This window comes from Callospermophilus lateralis, chromosome 15 (assembly GCF_048772815.1).
Source record: "Callospermophilus lateralis isolate mCalLat2 chromosome 15, mCalLat2.hap1, whole genome shotgun sequence".
Lineage (NCBI taxonomy): Eukaryota > Metazoa > Chordata > Mammalia > Rodentia > Sciuridae > Callospermophilus > Callospermophilus lateralis.
The window spans coordinates 81,525,540-81,538,662 of record NC_135319.1 but is presented as its reverse complement, the minus strand read 5'-3'; the positions used below and the strand labels follow the sequence as shown (position 1 = coordinate 81,538,662).

Here is a 13,123-nt window from a genome sequence, read left to right as displayed (position 1 = left end):
TGTACCAATTCTGGTGTGGTAGGTTATACAAATGGAATTTAGTTTGGCTGTTTTAACATTAATAAAATGTTAAGAGAAAATTCCTGACAGCCTTAGTCTGTAATAAAGCCCATAAGTACAATATACCTAAGTTATATTCTATATTGAAATAAATTTCTTGTGTGAAATAATTAAGTAAATTATCTATAATTTTTAGTACTACAGAGTAGAATTTGGGCTCAGTAATTATGAGAATCATGACAGTCAATAAGAATTTATTGAACTAGATTCAGTGATAAGAATTGTTGAAGCTTACAAAATATCTATGTTCTTAAAATTTGTTTTAAAAGTAACACGGCCTGTTGCCTTCAAAAAGTAGAATTAGAAGATAAGGAATCTGTTTCTGTAATTACTATTGATTTGTTGGTTTAAGTTATTATTTTTGAGATCAAATGAAATAGAATCTAAAATTTTTAAAGAGAACACAATTATGCAAAATTGATGGCATTAAGGTGGCATTGTTTAATACTCTTCTATTATTTCTGCAGGCTGACTCTTATTCTACCATAAGTCTAATGTAGAGCTACCTCTCAACTATGTAGATAAAAATTACCATTTTCATTTAATAAGTTCAAACTTGAGTGAAATAATTATAAACTGAGATGGAGAAATACAATCATACTTTTGAAGATGTTTTGCTTTTACTTGGCTAGGGAGAAATTGGGGAAAAGCTAACAATATAACCTTGAAGTATTAAATTTGTCATCATTTCTTTTGCTGTTTCTTACTTCATATCTGGAACAGAGTTTTTTGTTTTTGTTTTTGTCTTAATTCATTTGACTGGTTTAAGATGACTAGACTTTTGTATTATATAATTGTTTATGCCTTTATTATAGTAGTGAGGTAATAATTTTACCTTAAGATGTTTTTTTCCCTCAATTCAGAAAAAAATCATTTTATTCAATAAATGTTCAATACGATCTTTGCCTATTCTACAGTATACTGAAGAAAGAACTAGTGCTGAAAGGGAATAAAGCAAAATGTCATCTTTTTAAGGTTTTGTTTTGTTTTGTTTTAATCAAGTAGGAGAAATAGTGAACTTAAGGTAATGAGTTATGGCTTAAACTTTTTTAAAAAGAATTGGGGCTGGAGTTGTGGCTCAGTGGTGGAGTGCTTGCCTGGCATGTGTTAGGCACGGATTCAATCCTCAGCATCACATAGAAATAAATAAATAAAATAAAGGTATTGTGTCAATCTACAACCAAAAATAATAAAAAAAAGAATTGCCACAATTAAAAGTTATTACAGTCTAACTAAATGGTTTTCTATCTATTATTGGGGCATCCATTTGAATCTCCAATCTTTCCCAAGATGGACCTACCAAATCAAAATAATTCCCATAGTAATTTGAGAATGTTTCTGCCTTTAGCACTCTCATTCTCTCATAAGTATATTGGTGGTGTTTTCCAGAAGTTATGTGTGATGACTCATCACCCTATTAATGAAATGTAAGCTTGTACATTCTTATGTTATAAACACTATCATTTTAAATATCTCATATGGGAAATATTTATGAATATAATTCACATAAGTATTGGTCCTTTGGGGTCCTCAATAATTTAAAATTTGTATTGGGGTGTTGAGAACCAAATGTTTGAGAACCACTGGTCTACATATTTTTTTGCCACATATAAAGGAACTATCTCAATTACTTCATTTTATCAGTTATCTTTAGTAAATATTAGAGACAATAGTATTTTTAATTGCTGTCTAGTATTGCTTGTCCATCTTGGCACACAGGGTTGATAGATCTGTTTCAGTTTTGACTGTGCCATTTATTACATGATCATGTACAAGACACTTGGCCTTTTTCATCCTTATTTTCTTCGTGTGTAAAAGTATGGGCTGGGGATGTAGCTCAGTGGTAGGGCACTTGCCTAGCATGCATAAGGCCCTGGGTTCAATTCCCAGCACCACCCCCCACAACACACACACAAAATAATTATATGTCTATAATATCATACGTTGTTACGAGTCATGGGAATAAACTGTGTATGTGAAGTATTGTGTAATTTGCATAAGTGCTAGAAATATATGAAGTAGTAGTTTTGATCCTAGATAATGGTAAAGGACTCTTTTTGGATTTTGGTGAACCTAAAAGGATATTAGATTTGACAGACCTGGTCAAGAGAATGACTTAGGTTCCCTGAGCAACTCATCTCACTTGATACCTTATCTCTCTGGTGCATAGGATATCAGTTGACATTGATTCACCTTTGAGTCACCAGCTATTTAAGTTCTTTTGTGAGAGACCAGCAAGCCTCTATTATTACTCTTTTGTTCCTTGTATAGGTAAAACCACTTAAGAAAATTGGAGACATTTTAGATCTTGATTATTCTTATGCAGAATTGAAAAAAAATAAGCATTATTAGAGAGAGGGTATAGGAACAAGCGGTGGAAACTTTGGGGTTGTTGGGTTTTTTTTGTGATAATATTTGTTGATATTGTTCATAGTTTCATAACTATTCAAGAGTACTTTTTTCTCTGTAGAACTACAGAAATTAAAATCCTTTCCCCATGTGAATAGAGTTGGTCAGCAATAGGACACACCAAGGAATTCCATAAACAGAACAATTCTGCATGGGTTTCTTTAATATATTCTTAATATGTTGAGTTTAATATCATCTTATTTATAAAACGTAATGACACAGAAGTAGAAAGGTGATACCTAAAATAGGGAGGCATATTAGCTATTGTTAAATTGTTCTTTTGCAATTACAAGTTGATAATATGACAGAACACATACTTTTTAAAAAATGAACTAGCATGGGGACTGAAATCATGGCCATGTGGTGGGTGAAGTCAGAGGAAGACAAATACTATGAGTTTGAACTTCACACATGGTGAATGCTGAGTCCTGAAGTAGTTCCTTGTGAAGAGGGAACAGTTTGTTCCCTGATGATTCTGTAGGAAACCAGCCTTAATATAAATAAATAGAAAGTTGATAGACAGTATTTCTGGAGCATTTCACTGTGCCAAATGCTTTATGAGAAATTTCTCATCTGATCTTTACAATAACTACTCAAAACTAGGTTCTGTAATTATCTTACTTTACAGATGAAGAAACTTGAGTTTTAAAGCTGAAGTAACTTGTCCAGGGTCTCAGAGCTAGTAAGGATTAGAGCCAAAATTGAAGACTAACTATTGACTCTAAAGCCTGTGTGCTTAACAGCACCATTTTAAACTGCCTTGTCAAGAAAAAGCAGACATGTGAAGGAGAAATAATAGAAAACCCAAGAGAAGAAAATCAGAGGAAATACAAAGATTAGATGATAGGTATTAAAATGGATGTGGAACACAGCACTGGAAATTAAGGGTCAGCAATTGGCAGAGAACTATTTTGCAGTTTATAAAAGAAGATTTGAAGAAGAAAGTAAGAAATATGATTAGATTTATTAAACTTCTAATTTGGGCCAGGACAGTACTATATGCTTTATATGTATATTATCAAATCTACATAATAATACCATAATAGTGATATTTCAGTTATAAATGAATCAATATAGGGTCAGAAAGATTAAATGAATTACTCAATTTGAAACCTAGGTTTCTGAGATTATAGAGCTCATACTTTTATATTATATTACTATATAGTGGGGACTTTTAACTTTTTTTGCAGTATTGAGGATTGAACCCAGTGATACTCTACCACTGAGTTATATTCTCAGTTCTTTAAATTTATTTATTTATTTTTAAATTTTGAGACAGGATCTTCCTAAGTTTCTGAGGCTAAGGTGGAATTTGTAATCCTCTGAATTGCTGGATTAAAGGTGTGTTCCACCATATCCAGCACTGTTTTGACTTTTTATTAGGAAAAAATTCATAGTTCAGAGGTAAAACATGTAGTAAAATGAACTTTCAGATGTCTGTCCCTAATTTAACATTTGTCAACTCACAGCCAATCTTATTTTATCTCTAACCTCCCTCCCCCACCTGGATTATTTTGAAGCAAATCTCCACATATTTTATCCACAAATACAAAGTCTGTATATCTAAAGAAGAAGAATTTTAATTTTTATCAGATCTAAAATAAATTTCAACAGTAATGCCAAATTCATTAAATATCTAGTGTTTAAATTTTCCTGATCCTGTAGGCATTTCAAACATAGACTTTTGGTTCATTTTATACAATATAATGTATAGTGCTCTGAGATTCAACAGTGAATCCTGATTTCCTACAGAGGTTTGTTTTTTTTTGTTTTTGTTTTTTTCTCTTTTTTCTTTTGTGCTGGGGATTGAACCCAGGACACTTAACCATTCAGCCACATCCTTTTTATATTTTATTTTGAGATAGAGTCTTGCTAATTGTTCAGAGCCTCACTAAATTGATGAGGCTGGCTTTGAACCTGTTAGCCTCCTGTCTCAGCCTCCTTGTCATGGGAAAGCAGGGAGCTAAAACTCCAAACCCCTGTTCTTGTGTTCCAGTGAAAGAAAATTTAAAGTCAGATACCAAAAGCCATGCAAGAGAACTTTATTATAAGCAAAAGTGAGGTGAACATAAAGTAAAAGTGAGGTGTAATCAGAGAGCACTCTTAAGAGAGAGTGGGCTATAATGATAAGAAAGACAATGCTGTCCCCAAATTTTCTTAGTGTTTGATGCTTACCAGGAGAACTGGGGACCACCTTCTGTACTCTTTACCAATCATATGTTCAGTCCCTCCTTCATGTTGGGTGGTAGAGTATTTGACCTTAGTTGGTCCTCTCCAGAATTGTCATAGTGGCCATCCTACTTAGGAGGGCTTTGTCTATAAGTCAGTCCCATGTTAATGTGGGCACTGGGGTCAATAGCTGGTCAGAAGTTACAGTGCAAAGTCTTCCTAGATACATGGAGACACACTTAGAGCTATAATTCCTAACTTCACATCAACCTCCGGTGGACCCTGTTGTTAGTCCCATTATTCCTTTTCCCTTGATGGATTTTCCCAGTTAGCTCCTTTTGCTTCTCTTTATTTTCTACAAATTACCACCCTTTGCTTTCTGGTCTGCTTTGAAAGTAGTTTAAAGAAGGATCCTAAAGTAATTTGAAGAACACTTTATGACCTTACCATGTATCTCAATGCTCATTGCTAGCTACTACCTAACATTCTGAGCCATTGGTATTACTGGTGTGCGCTACTGCACCCCACCCGGCCCTGGCCATAGCCTTTTTTTTTTTTTTTTTTTTTTAAATATTTTTTTAGTTGTAGATGGACACAGTACCTTTATTTTGTTTATTTTTATGTGGTGCTGTGATCAAACTTAGTGCCTCATGCATGCTCCACAGGCTCTACCACTGAGCTGCAATCCCAGCCCCTTTTAACTTAAACATTTTTCCTATATTTTATTTTAACTTTTTAAATTATCTTTTAAGATTCAACTGCATTCCTTTGTTTTATTTAAACACTTCACTGTTTTGTTTGCTTTTACTGGAAGAAAGTTTGTCACTATGAAAAATTTTAAGCTAAAATAATAACATGATAATATGTTAAAATACTTTAATTTCTCAAAGGTTTAAAGGTTTTGTATCATGGGACGGGAGGGGCAGAGAGTACTCCAAAACCTTAGATAAGACAGACATGAGCTCTTTCTATGTCAATAGTAATCTCAATTATAAGTGCATATGACTTAAAAGCTATCTGGGTTATTTCTAATTTTTTCCTTCCCTTTTGTTCCTTTTGGACACGACCCCCAACTTTCCTCCACCCAGAGTAGTTTACCTACCTTAATGGTAGATTCATGGTAGAGCACATATTATTCTGTTATCACATCAGCCAAACTTAGTTTTGTAAATGCTGGTAGGAATAAGAATAATATGTTTCTACCACGGTGGGTAATGTTGCTAATCTGGAGCCTTCAAATATATCCCTAAAAGAGGACAGGCCTGAGAGTCAGTGTACCTACATTTTAAAACTTGGTAATCTCTCTAATCTTTTTAGTTTTTAATTTTCTCATCAGTAAAATGAAGGGATTTAAACTCTTGGCTATGTATGGAGTTATCTTTCATGTGTAATAGTCTGTGGAATAAATTAGTATTTGGAAGTGCTTTTGTTATTTTCAAAAGTTTATGATGATCTTCAAATAGAGTTTTTCCTTTTTAACATTAAAAATAAGATGAAAAATTATTTCTTATTAACTGATGTTAAGATGGAAAATATTATGTTAAATATTAGGCAGTTCCAGATTAAACACAGTTGCCTTTAAAAAGAGAACTTATAGGAAATTCAGTTAATAGAAAAGAAAAAAGGAATGACCATGGAAATAACCCATTAGTAACAGTGAATGAGATCTTCTCCAAGACTTAAGGCTACTTAGTTTTAGGAAAAACATGTATATAGTAACTTTAAATTAAAAATGTACCATAATTGTTATAATAGACTAATAAAACCTTTATGGAATTTCTTTTAGGAATTTCCAAAGAGTTTCAGAAAAATCCAAGTATTGTAGAATAATTACAGTTATACCATTTTAACATCAAATGGCATTTTTATTTTGGTGGATATATATTAAATGGCCGATTCATGTTGAGGCATTTTGTTTATTGTTCAGCTTAAATTCCTGCTATTAAACAGGAATTTGCTGGCATGGTTCTAAGTGGTTTTCATTATTTTATGCATTCCTTATACTACCACCATGAAGTAGGTATAATTTTTGCATTTGGGGAAACTGAAGGTTAAAGACAGTTTTCTGAAGGTCATATTGCTGGGAAATGGTACAACAGGATCCCTAGCCAAGCAGTCTGGCTTGAAATTCTGCTCTTAACCACTGTTTGTACTGCCTTGACATATGGTTCTTTTTCTCAACAACTCATGATTTAATTGTGAGGAAGGTGCCATTTGAGGAGCACTGGAAAGAGACAGGCAGTAAACAGGTTGACTGGTAGTATAATAGAAGTGTTTATAAAGTAATTTTAGAACTTAAGTGAGGAAGCGATTACCAGATGGTAGAGAAGGGAGGGAGACAGGTTATAGAGAGGAGGTTACTTTAAAGTAGAACTTGAATAGTGAAAAGGAGTTTACCAGACGGGGCTAGGTATGGGATTAGAGTGGTTAATAGATACAGTTCATCAGAAGAAATAATATGGAGGACTAACTTTGGTAAGCATAGAGGAGCTTGGTATAAGGATTTGTCTTTTTTTTATGGGGGGGGTTGGGGGGAGGGGTGGATACCAGGGCTTGAACCCAGGGGTACTCAACCCCTAATTTTTTTTTTTTTGACACAGGGTCTGGCTAAGTTGCTTGCAAGGCCTGGCTAAGTTGCTGAGGCTGCCTTTGAACTTGGGTTCCTCTTGCCTCAGCCTCCATAGCTGGTGGGATTTATAGGTGTGTGCTACTGTACCCGGCTTGAGCTAAAAATTCTTAACTGATTTCTCATTTAGGCAAGGACACACAAGCCCCATACAAATCAAGAGTAGATCTAGATCACAGCATATTTTTCTATTGGATTTGTTGTAAACTTTTTTTCTCTAAAGATTGCAGTGTTTACTAATAGTTTTATTGCTACCATGTGATGAAGATGTCACCAGCTGGTATTCAGGGTGCTTTATAGAGCAATCTTGAAAAGACATCTTAGATTGAAAAAATATCTTAGATGTTAAAAAAGATTTTCTCAGATCCATATGTTAGAAGAAGGCTTGCTTCTCTTGTAAGTGTAAAATGTTAAATATGTTTTAAAATTCTACTATACTAATATATGTTTTAAAATTAAACATTTACTTAAACTTTTATTAAAATATGTCATTACCTGAAAAGTATAACAGTTGTAAAAGTTTAACAGAGTGAATTTTGACAATATGAACGGACCCATGAAACCAGCCTTCAGAACAAGTGACAACAGAATATATCAGTAACCAAGAAGCCCCTTGTATGCCACCTAGTCCCTGTCCTTTTCTGCCTTGCCTTGCCTAGCCTAAAAGTAGCTACTCTCCTGACCTCAAACACCATTGCTTTTTTTTTTTTTTTTTTTTTTGGTATGTTTTAAACTTTTTAATAGAATCATACTGTATTCATTTTTTTTTTTTTTTTTTTTTTGGTCTTCTTAGACTACAGTATATCTGTGGGACCAATCTGTGGCGTGTTCCACTGTGTGAATGTACCTCAAGCTAACCATTCTACCGATGATGGTGGATAGTGTTATTATGAATGTTCTTACACATGTCTCTTGATGAACACTGCACCTTTCTATTGGTTATGACTAGAGGTACAGTTGCTAAGTCATGGGCTATGTGTATCTCTTGAGATTAAATAGATATTTACACAGTTTTCAAGGTAATTTTAATAATCTCACACCAACAGTTTCACATCCTCTTCAACATTTGGTATTGTCTATCTTTGTTTTAGCTAATGCCCATAATTTAAAAACCAAATATAACAGAAGGATTTATCATGAAAATCATTAGTTCCTTCCTAAACCCTCTACTTTTCTGTGCTAAATCATGTTCTTCAGAAGCAACCATTTGTAATTTCTCTTTTCAACAATGTTGAAACATTAACCAAGGGTATGATCGTGAAGCTAAACTGCTTAGATTGACTCTTCCACTTAATAGTGATGTATCCGAGAGCAAATTGTTCAATGTCTCTGTGTCTCAGCTCCCTCATTTGCACAATGGAGGTTAATAATATTACCTATCTCATGAAATTGTTGTGGGAATTAACTAAGTTAATATAATGTCTTTCCATGCTAAGTATTCAATAAATGTTTCCATGCTGAGTATTCAATAAATTATGGTATTATCTCTATATCGGTAAGCAATGTAATATAGCTATTTTTAATTTAACAACTTTAGACCTCGTCTATTGATTGACTTTCTAAGATAGATGAGGATTTAGCTAAGCAGTATCCTCTCTTGCCTTCCTTTTTTTGCCTTTTCCCAATATAATTATATCACTATTTCAGTTCATTCATTGAACTACATCCTTATTTTTATATAACTTATAATGTTTATGTTCTGCTTATAGTTAAGTCTTTCTTATTCTCTGTATTCACATTATTATGTCTACATAAATGTTATGTCCACATACAATTCCTTCTCAACATTTCCTTTTAAATATTCTAGTTTCTTAACCTTTGTATCATTAAAAGCAATATGTTCCTTGAGTTGTTTGAATTCTTTTTTATTCTCTTATCATATTGCCTTAAACCTAATTTTCATAGTGCCCCTCTCCCGCCTCATTTCTTTTATCTCTCTTATTTCCTTTATTTGGCTTGCCACATATCGGTCATCTGGTTTTAGACATCATTGCTCTCCTGACTTGGATTCACTATTTTCTGGATCACTTTTTCATTTTTGCTTTAGGCCCCCATTTTTTGGGCCTGTATTTTTATGTCATTTTAAAAATAAAAAGTGCATCCTTCGGCAGACAGTTTGTTCTTTCTGACCCTGTTAATGTGTCTGTGGGAAATGAGGAAGTGATGGGGACCCGCTTGCCTCACCATATAATTGTGCGGATCAAGTATAATAATACATACAAGAGGAGAAGACTCCTTGGCAGGTACCTTTACTCTGGTACTAGAGCATATATTCCTGCAGCTAACAGGATGGCAGTCAGATCAGCCTCAGACTGTAGACCAGGCTCTGCAGTTACATTTGTGTTATGGACTGAATTGTGCCCTCTTTCTGTCCCTTGCAAATTCTTCTGTTGAAATCTTACTCCTCAGTGTGACTGTGTTTTGATATTGGACCTTCAAGGAGATAATTAAGGTTAAGTGATATCATAAGATCTAACTTAATAAAACTGGTATCCCTCTAAGAAGAAGAGACATCAGGAATATGCGCGCAGAAAAGGCCATGAGAGGTTACGGTGAGAAGGACCGCCAAGGACAGATCCTCACTGGAAACCAACCTTGCCTGCATCTTGATCTGAGACTTCCAGCCTCCAAAAACTGTCAGAAAATATACCCAGAGTATTCATAACAGAATACCCAGGCTATAGTATTCTATTATGAAAGTCTTAGCAGACACTAGTACAGATTTCAGTTTTAGCACTAACGTTTATTAGGTATGAAAGTGCTAAGACCCTTTCCTTTATGTACTGTGTACATCCCTAGTTTGAGGATCATTGTTAAGGATTAAGTTTTAAAATAAATTTAAAGTGTTTTACAGTCAGCACCTGGTATGGTAGGGATTCAACAAATGTTTGTTTTTCATAATATTTAATGGGGGCTTTAATGTATTTTAAGTAGAACTTTGTCATTTATGGTTTTATTATTTAATCAAATAATTCTAACCAAACATATATCAAAGCAGAAACAAGAGTAATTATTTTTTAATAACTTTATTGAAATATAATTCATATTCCATACAATTCACCTATTTAAAAATTGCAATTCACTGGATTTTAGCATATTCAAATATATGTGCAACCACCATAATAGTCAATTTTAGAGCATTTTTAACATCTCAGAAAGAAAACTCATAACCCTTAGCTTTTACCCTCCTAATCTCTTACATATCTTAAACAATCACTCTATAAATTTTACTATTCTCAGATTTTAATATGAATGGAGCTCAGGACCTACTGACTATCTCTCTTTATTTCTTGGAATATTTTGTTCTCCTGTCTCTTTCTGGTATTACCATTCTGTGGTTGTAGGTGTGCTTAATGGTATCACACCTTTCCCTAAAGTTCAGTACATTTTTCTTTATTCCCTCCCCCCCATGGCTTATAACTTCTTTTTTCAAATTTAGTAATTCTTTCTTTTGACACTTCAAATCTACTGTTGGAAATCCTTCAGGTGAATTTTTAATCTTCAGTTATACTGTTTTTTTTTTTGGTACCAGGGATTGAACTCAGGGACACTTAACCACTGAGCCACTTTTTTATATTTTATTTAGAGACAAAGTCTCACTGAGTTACTTAGGGCCTCACTAAGTTGCTGAGGCTGGCTTTGAACTTGAGGTCCTTCTGACTCCGCCTCTTGAGCCTCTGGGATTAAGGCATGCACCTCCATGCCGGGTTCAGTTATACTTTTCAATTCCAGAATATCTATTTTGTTTTTCTTAAAGTAATTCCTTTTTATTGATACTCTACTGATTGTGACATTATCATAATACTTCCTTTGTTAATCCAGTCAAATTTTGGCTCCTTCAGGAAGTTTCTGAGGTCAGTGTTTGATATTTGTTCTCACTCCAGGAAAGCTTCTGCCAGCTGTTTCATATTCTGGTCTGTTCTGCAAACTCTGCAGCCTGCAGTGTGTGCTGTCTCTTCCTGAAATCCATAAGTCTCTCCCATTGCCTTTTGCTGCAGTCGCCATTGTACTTGATAGTCCACATGGGTTTGAAATTCTTAGTGTATGGTAAACAAAGTCATTTTATTAGGAAGAGATTGGAGATACCTGTTTTATGATCTGACCTGTTTCTGTCTCTCCTTCTCCCCCTGCAAACTATCTGAGCCAAGGCCCTAGAGCTAGGGGCGGAAACAATGGCAAGCTTCCCTTTGGGTAACACCCCCACTCTAATTGGTGATCACTGGAATGGGAAGGGCAGCCAAGCTTTTTGGCTTGCCTTTCCCACTGTGGAACAATTACTTCAAGAGCCAGGACAAAGATGATCAGGGTCTCATTATGGGATGCCCCACCCTTTGATCACACTTGTCTAGGAACAGGTAGCTGGAGGCAAATGAGAGATACTGGTGTCTTATTCTTCAAGAAAGCCCTCCGACTGAGAGCTGGAGTTTAGTCTCTGCCTCCCTGAGTTTGCAGGGTAGGGGAGTAGTCTTGGTTCAAATACCACAGACTTGGCTTTCTTAACAAATGTTTCACGTTTTCTTGAATAGAATTTCCTCATTTGCTGTTGCCCTTAGGACCACTTACAAAGGCTGTTAAGTATTTTGTTTTAAAATAGTTTTCACCAGTTTCACTGGGGAGCCCATCAGCACAGTTCCTCATGCTGTTACCCTGAAAATAAATTTTCCTAGGTTAATTTCCTGAGTTTCTGTAGGAGGAGTTCAGGTAGCTTGGTAAAGAAGTCTCGTTTCCTGGGAACTTGAGCGAGAAAATGGACATTTTTGACTAACAGGAGATAAACTAAGGAAAGATTATTCGGTAGGACAGGAAGATAAAAGGAAGGGAAACAGGAAGTCTGCATAATTATTTGGACTCCTTATGGTTTTGAGATATTTTAAAAGGCTTGGACTTAAATGTTTTGAAAACCAAGTGTTTTTATAAAACATTCGTGTGTGGATTCTGTTGTTTTTCTTGGCTGGATTGGGCATTAAAGCTTGGTCCTCACACATACTAGGCAAGTGCTCTGAGCTGCATCCCAGCTTAGTATATTCATTTTAAAAGGAAAATGTTTCTATTTTTATTTTGTTTTTCTGATTTTAATATATTTTTGTGCATAAACACTCTTAGTTAAACCCTCTAGGTATTACTTAACCAAATTAGACTTTATTCCATATAACATTCAATTCACACCCCTGTGAGAAACTTTTTATTGAATTTTAACTTTATACTTGACAATTAAAGTTTTCTAAAAGCAGTTTTTATTTTAGCTAATTAGCTTGGATTACTACATTTGAAATTGCTAGTGTATGTAGTGATATTTGTAATTTTTTTACAGAGTAACAAAGTTATATGCTCTTTAGGAGCTATAAGGTTTGTGTTAAAAGCACTCGATTACAGCATTGTGGTAATATAATTAATTTGGTTCCTATATTTTTCCCTCTAAAACTTTGGTGCCAATCTGTCTGAATCAAATGACTTCATATGCAAATTAGTGTAGTAGCTGGGAGAAACGAAGGGGCTTCTGTTTGCTATACTAGTTCAGATGAAGGAGAAAGCACTAAGCATTGTCTGTGTGTCTAATTCTGTTTTCTTAAAAAGTTATTTTTTTCTTTAGTCCTGTTTACCAGGAAGTCATAAAACAGTACCCTTCCCATTTGGGAGCTGCTCTGGACAGAAGCTTTGTGCACACCTGTAAGTCCTGAGTAAAGGGGTGCTGAGCAGTTATTGTACCCCACAATACATTGGGCTTTACTTCTGCTTGGATTAGGAAGGTGTGGCTCCAGTAGTGGGTGTCACCCGGTGGGGTTGAGTTACACTCACCTGTTCCTTGGTAATCCTACCCCTTTGCCCTTTTGGGGATAGAATGTTCCATGGAACCCCCCC

At 34.7% G+C, this 13,123-nt stretch overlaps 1 protein-coding gene and 1 non-coding gene across 3 annotated transcripts in view; both read left to right on the top strand.

Moving 5' to 3' along the window:
• Pdzd8 (PDZ domain containing 8) overlaps positions 1-13,123 on the top strand; it is a 77,995-nt gene that overhangs the window by 11,779 nt on the left and 53,093 nt on the right. The gene's annotated exons all lie outside the window — the stretch shown is intronic.
• On the top strand, positions 1,887-1,958 carry Trnaa-agc (transfer RNA alanine (anticodon AGC)). Its single transcript has one exon. It is a non-coding gene; the product is annotated as a tRNA-Ala (tRNA).